The sequence below is a fragment of the Macrobrachium nipponense genome, chromosome 48 (genome assembly GCF_015104395.2).
Source record: "Macrobrachium nipponense isolate FS-2020 chromosome 48, ASM1510439v2, whole genome shotgun sequence".
In the NCBI taxonomy this organism is placed as follows: Eukaryota; Metazoa; Arthropoda; class Malacostraca; order Decapoda; family Palaemonidae; genus Macrobrachium; species Macrobrachium nipponense.
In genome coordinates, this window is record NC_087223.1 from 6872792 (window position 1) to 6880291 (window position 7500).

At 34.1% G+C, this 7500-nt stretch overlaps 1 protein-coding gene across 3 annotated transcripts in view; it reads right to left on the reverse strand.

Annotated features, from left to right (window-relative positions):
• LOC135205017 (homeobox protein unc-42-like) overlaps positions 1–7500 on the reverse strand; it is a 139069-nt gene that overhangs the window by 9922 nt on the left and 121647 nt on the right. The gene's annotated exons all lie outside the window — the stretch shown is intronic.

A 7500-nucleotide genomic window follows, 5' to 3' on the forward strand; every position in this document is an offset into this window, starting at 1 on the left:
CTGGAGGTCGAATCATGTCTTGAAAGAATTCATTCCTAGAGTTTTTCTTTATGATTTAGGATCTATGGTGAATTTCATTTTTTTAAGGAATTTATTTTTTTACAGAATATTTTTTGTTTTGTGGAGAATTTATTTGTTGGGGAATTTTTAAGGGAAGTTATTTATAAGATTAGATTTATTTCTTAGGAAATAATTTTCTTTTAAAAGGAATTGAAAAAAATCTAAGAAAAATATTTAGAGTCATATGCTAAAAAATATTGCTTGCTTATGCGAAACATGACTCGGACTTCAGCTTCCTCCCTTTTTAATTATGGACGCACGAACACATTTATTTGAAGCCTATAACTCGGAAACATCATTAATGGACATCATATATATATATTTTATCAATAATTCGACGCATTTAAAAGTACACTTTGATATGGATAAACAAACACCCACTTCTGAAATATAACGAAGGCATTCGAACGAATGTCGTTCAACCAATCACGGGGGGAATATTTTTTGCGATATCCGAATTATATCTCATGACCCTGATTTCGTCTACCTTCGTATTTGATTATGGACATACGAACACATTTTTCAAGCCTATATTTGAAGTAAACATATTGATAAATTTAACACATATATTATGAATAAATCTACGTATTTGAATAAAGTTTAATATAAATAAAGAGGTATTTATCTGAAACATAAAGATATTCGGACAAAAGGCATTCAACCAATCAGCGTCGAGGACTGACTGTCCTTTGGAGAGAACCCCCAAAACACCGATATCCTTTAAAGTGAAGAATCTCCCGATGGCGTCTCTGGCCTATTTGAGAGAGAGAGAGAGAGTGGGGGGGGGGGGGGGGCTGTTGAGGGAGTGAGGGGGGGAGGGGGCTATATACCAGTGCATTAGTGGGCCATTACCCCCTCACCAAATTCCCTTCGGGACTGAGTAACGGGATCAAACGACCCTCTCTCTCTCTCTAGAAGTTTCCCCTCATCCAAACCTTTCTACGGTCTTTCTCTCTCTCTCTCTCTCTTTCTCTTCGCTCAAACCTCTCTCTCTCTCTCTCTCTCTCTCTCTCTCTCTCTCTCTCTCTCTGTGGGAAGCCTCCCAGGAGGAATACACAGAAAAACGCTCTAGATGTATACCAGTAAAGTAAATAATAACAAACGGCAACCCTTAGCCAAAGAGGTTCAACAGAGAAATTAAAAATAAAACAAAAGAAAGAGATAGATTGCACAAATCAATGAACCCACACCCAACACCAATAGAAGCAAGCAGGCACAAAGAACTCTGTAGACGGTGGACATAAATTAGTAAGAAATGCAAAGATAAATGAGGATATGTGTTGTATCAGTTTGCAAGGAAAACCCAAAAGAATTCTATGCGCATGTTAATAAGAATCCAATAAAAAATAGTATAGGTCCCCTAAGAGACAATTGGGGGGGAAACCTAGTGAACTCAGATTTGGAAAAAGCAGAATATTTGAATGAGTCTTTACTAGAGTTTTCGCAATTGAAGACACTACCTCAATACCGGAACCTGCTATTAAATATGAAGGGGCAGAACCGTTAGAAGAGAACATTAAAAACAAAATAGACAAACTCAACAAGTTAAAATCTCCTGGCCCGGATAGGATTCATCCAAGAGAAATAAAAGAGCTAAAAGAAGAGATAGTTCCTCACCTATATAAACTCTACAGAAAAAGTGCTGAACAAAGAAAGGCACCTAAAGGATGGACACTAGGAAATGTGCCCCCAGTTTACAAAAAAGGTCCAAGAGAAGAGCCGGGAAATTATAGACCAATCTGCCTAACGTCGGTCGTTTGTAAGATTTTTGAGTCCATAATTGCTAATCAAATTATGGATCACATTGATAAAAACAACGTTTTGTTAAACAGTCAACACGGCTTCAGACACAACAGATCCTGCCTATCAAAGCTCTTGGAGGTTTTTCATAACATGCTTGATATTTACGACAGTAGTAGAACAATAGATATACTCTTCTTAGATTTCCAAAAGGCCTTTGACAAAGTTCCACACAAGAAACTAATGACAAAGATTAGAGCTTTAGGAACTATAGGAAAAATAGCGGACTGGATCGAAGACTGGCTAACATATAGAAAACAGAGAGTCGTAATAAATGGTGAAGAATCAGATGGGCAGATGTAACAAGCGGAGTTCCCCAGCGCTCTGTCCTTGGCCCTCTCTTGATTTTAATTTACATTAATGACATTGATGTAAGCTTAACAGGCAGGATAGCCAAATTTGCAGATGGCACCAAACTAGGTGTAAATACAGCAGACCCAGATGCAGTGGAAAGTTTAAGAAATTATCTAAAGGAAATAGGAGAGTGGTCAGAAATAATGGCAAATGCCTTTTAACTTGGACAAGTGTTAGGTGTTACAAATAGGAACAAACAACCCTCATGCCAACTACATGCTGCTTAGGAATGACAAAAATGTAGAACAAGAGGAGGACCTTGGCGTCATTATTACCAAGGACTTACAATCCACAAAACAGTGCAATAAGCAGAAAAGAAGGCACAGAAACTGGTGGGATACACAAAGAGGCAGTTCAAATACAGAAACAAGGTAACGGTGCTGCAGCTCTACACATCCATAGTTAGACCATCTTGAATATGCAGTACAGTTTTGGTCACCAACACTAAGAAAAGACACAAATAGATTAGAAGGAGTACAAGCAAGAACCACAGAGTTAACTTCATCCATCAGGCAAATAGGTTACCGAAGACGACTAGAAAGCCTGAACATGTATGGCTTAGAAACACAACGATTACGAGGACAAATAATAGAAACATTTAAAGTACAGAAAGGCATAACAAAAGTAGACAGTAGCCTATTTACGTTAAACGAAAACCAGACAAGAAATAATGGATGGAAACTAGAACTGAAGAGAAAGAACACATCTCATTGTGGGAACTTCCTTACATACAAGACATGTGAGACGTGGAATAAACTGCCATCAGAAGTTGTAAACAGCAACAGTGTGGAAGAGTTTAAAAGAAAGCTAGACAAAATCATTAGAAGGACACTGTGAATGAACAGTAAAACCTGCTCCTACAGATAAGTGAGCACACGATGTCTCCTCTTAGGATGGACTAATGACTGACAAGTCTTTGTGACAACCTAATCCATATAACTCTCTCTCTCTCTCTCTCTCTCTCTCTCTCTCTCTCTCTCTCTCTCTTCATCATTCTTTCGAAGATTGGAAATTTGTTTGTTGCATTTCTGTATTTCTAACCATTTTTAGTGTTGTTTTCGTCATTTTATTTGCTTTAAACGTTGTTCCTCTGTCTCCATAAGGCCAAAAGCTGTTTCTCTTATGTCGTGAAGTGTTGTTTGAAGCAGTTGTCAATTTCTGTCGATTTTGCTGCTTTTAATGTTGTCTTTCTTCCAAATTAGTCCTTTAACGTTGTTTCTTTTAGAGTTGTTTTTCTGTTGGTTTTAACGTTATTAAATTTAAGTTATGAATATTATATAAAATCATGTGTATAATATTTTATATAATATTTATAATATTGTTTAGGTTAAGTAGAAACATTTAAAATTGTTGTTTTTTAAAATGTAGTTATTTTATTCAATACATTATTTTACGTTTGGGTTTTTTAAAAATAACATAACTAAATTTAAAACTATTTTGAGTTAATTTTTAATTGAATTTTATATCCACAAAATGTTTTTTTAATTGAATTTCACGATTTCGTCAATTTGAATTTTTTTGATATTATTTTATTATCTCAGTAGCTTTTCTTATGTCGGCATACTCCAGAATTCTATTGATGCTTCCGTGTACCCATAGATTTAAAAAAAATCGGCGCTGAATGACCTCGGGGGTCCCACTGCTTGGCCTTTTGGCATAATTTCCATATTCTATTCCGTAGATTTTAACCCTTTTGCCCTTTTTCGCTTACTCGGGGAGTAAGCCTACTACAAACTAATTTGTTGTTATTGTTATTATTGTTGTTGTTCTTGCTGTAGTTGTTCTTGTTGGGGGGTAGGAAAGGTCTATGGCAGAGCCTAAAAAGGTCTGAAAAAGCTGTTTCGCGTTGAGTGAAAGATACAGGAATTTTAGGATTGATATTTATGATTTATTAATTAGAATGAAAATAAAAATAAATAAATAATGGGCTTGTTAAACAGTACAAAACAATTATTTGTAATAAAATATACCGTTACTTATTTTCGTTGGTGAAACAACGCTCTATTTGACCCTAGATTTTAGTATGCGCCCCGAGCAAGCTGGAGGTCTGATCACGTTATGTTTCAATTCTCTGTTTTTAATATTTTTTTTTAAATAAGAGAATTTATTCGCCCTTAATTTTGGCCATTGTTAGAGCGATAATAATTTTTTTTATCTAGCTGAATTATTTTCTAAATACAATTTATATTTAGATAAATTATTTCCTTAACTGTGTCCTTATTACTTAGATAAACTATGTTCCCATTTATTATTATTATTATTTTCCTCAGATCATTGTTAGGTGAATTGTTTCATATTTTCGTAAGTAAATCCTTATTATATTCAGGACAATTATTTCCAAATAACTGTGATTATTTGAAAAAAATAACTGTTAGATATATATAATTATTTTTTAATAAAAATTATTAAGGGAATTGTTTTAAACTCCCTTAATTATTATCGTAATTAAATCTGTTTGATATTCAGTCAAATTGTTATCCAAATTATTATTATTATTATTATTTTGTTCTAAAGGGTCCACAATAATACAAAGTGTAAAAAGTCCGTGTATAATTTTGAAGACTTTACAGAAAGCTTTCGAACCCTTCCCTGGGTTCATCTTCAGTCCAAAGGAACAATAAGTTACAACAAGTACAGAGGTATTATTATTATTATTATTATTATTACTATTATTATCATTGTTATTATTATATAACCAAACATATAAGATTGATTTAATATTCAGATAAATAATCTTCCAAACTGGATCTTTATTATATTTAGATAAATTATTTTCCTAACTATTAATATTAACGTTCAAAAATAATAATTATTAAAATATTATTTTTTAGAAACAATTATATATATTATTAGAGATATTATTATTTGTATTTAAATGAATTATGTTCCTATCTACTTCGTAATTATATGAGTGACAGATATAGTATTGGGCATAGCTGAATGCCCTAATGGTATACCCTTCAAGGTCAAGATGACACAGAGGTCACTGACCTTGTGACCCCCACCCCAACCTCCAAATACCCATTTATGGGCTATTTGAGTTTTGTGAACTAATTTTCAAGTTATGTTTCTTGGTAATAATAATATTAATAATGAAATTATTAGTATTCACAGAGAGAGAGAGAGAGAGAGAGAGAGAGAGAGAGAGAGAGAGAGCTTAATAAATAGCATACCATCTGTAACACGGGGAATGTGTGTGTGTGTGTGTGATGAGAGAGAGAGAGAGAGAGAGAGAGAGACCGAAATTGATTACAGGCTAATGATAATGTAACTTCAACAGGAGAGAGAGAGAGAGAGAGAGAGAGAGAGAGAGAGAGAGAGAGATAATGATAGCATACCATCAGCAACAGGGAAAGTGAGATAGAGATAGAGAGAGAGAGAGAGAGAGAGAGAGAGAGAGAGAGAGAGAGAGTAATAATAGCATACAATCTACAACAGGAGAGAGAGAGAGAGAGAGAGAGAGAGAGAGAGAGAGAGAGAAGCACCAGATGGATGGTGGTAGAGCTTGTGTCGGATGTGGCGGGGGGGGGGGGGGGGGGGGGGAGCGAGGAGAGGGGGGGGGGGGGGGGGGCGGGAAGAACCCCGGTCCCCAATTTTTGTAGCAACACCTGTGGCCACTATTGTCAACAGCTGGGTGGAAAAAATGTGGAGATGGAAAAGGTGAGAGAGAGAGAGAGAGAGAGGAGAGAGAGAGAGAGAGAGAGATAACTAATATAGTCTTTCAGTTCAAAGAATAGAAATTTAGTTTTGCATATATAATTTTTTTTTTGCAACTGCAACGCTAATTAGTTTCTCTCTCTCCTCTCTCTCTCTCTCTCTCTCTCTCTCTCCTCCTTGTTGGTGTAGGTCCAGCAACCTCACTCCTCATGATGCAAATACATTTTAGTTTCCTAATCAAATATTAAAGGGTATTACTTATTGGTAGTTAATTTTTATTATCTGATTTTTTAAAATGATAATAATAATAATAATAATAATAATAATAATAATAAATAATAATAATAATAATAATAATAATAATAATAATAATAATTTATTTTTACAATTTTGCAATTTTGCAGAATTCGATTTTCACCAAAATTTGGAATTTATCAAAATGTTCTCAGAGAAATTCGGAAGTTTTTGTAAATTGAGAAATTTATTATAAATATGTTTTATTTTGTTTTCTTTTCGATTTACGTAACATCGAAGATTTTTTTTTCAGAATATTTAGACATTATAATCGAAGTTTCATTATTATGAATTATATAATTTCACTGCTATTATTATTATTATTAGTATTTTTATTATTATTATTATTATTATTATTATTATTATTATTATTATTATTTTCTTCTTCTTCTTCTTCTTCTTCCTTCTTCTTCTTCTTTTCTTCTTCTTCTTCTTCTTATTATTATTATTATTATTTATTATTATTTTATATTATTATTATTTATTATTTTATTATTATTATAATTTTTTTCAGGAAACCAAAACAAATAAAAACATACAGAAGATGACATCACAATAAACAAACACAACTTAACAAACAACTCTATCAACATCAAAACAAACAAAGCAAGCCATTGATTACTTGAACAATGAACGCATGAACAAAGTATTGTTTATTGCTCAACTGTTTATGTAAACTGGTTCGGATCTACAGTTGGTGTAGCTGTATTATTAGACGATTAATATTAACGGTATGGAAAGAGAGAGAGAGAGAGAGAAGAGAATAGAGAGAGAGAGAGAGAGAGAGAGAGAGTGTTTTATATGTACAATTAGTTTTTGCTATGCAATAAGGTTTTTTGTATTATTTTTGTTTTTCTGTAGAGAGAGAGAGAGAGAGAGAGAAGAAGAGAGAGAGAGAGAGAAATGTTATTATCTATATTCCACTATATGCAATTAAGGTATTTGTATATTTTTCATTAACGAAAATATATATAAAAGAGAGAGAGAGAGAGAGAGAGAGAGAGAGAGAGAGAGAGAGAGAGAGAGAGAGAGTAAAGCATAACTATATCATTACTTCGCCAGGATAAAATGCTTGCTAGGATTCTACCCAACACCATTAACAGTTTTGTCTGTCAGAGAGAGGGAGAGAGCATACTTAAAATTCACGGCCCATTCAAAGCGTGTCCTCGTCGTTGTCAACTGGAGTGCATAGGCGATCCATACCAGTCGTGGGGTTTGGGGGGTGGGGATGGTGGTTGGTCAGTCCTCAAATTTAGCTCACCGCCAAATACAATGAGCCCCTCACCTTCCCGCCCCTCCCCCCACTCTTTCCCTTTGTCCCACTACCCCTGGGCA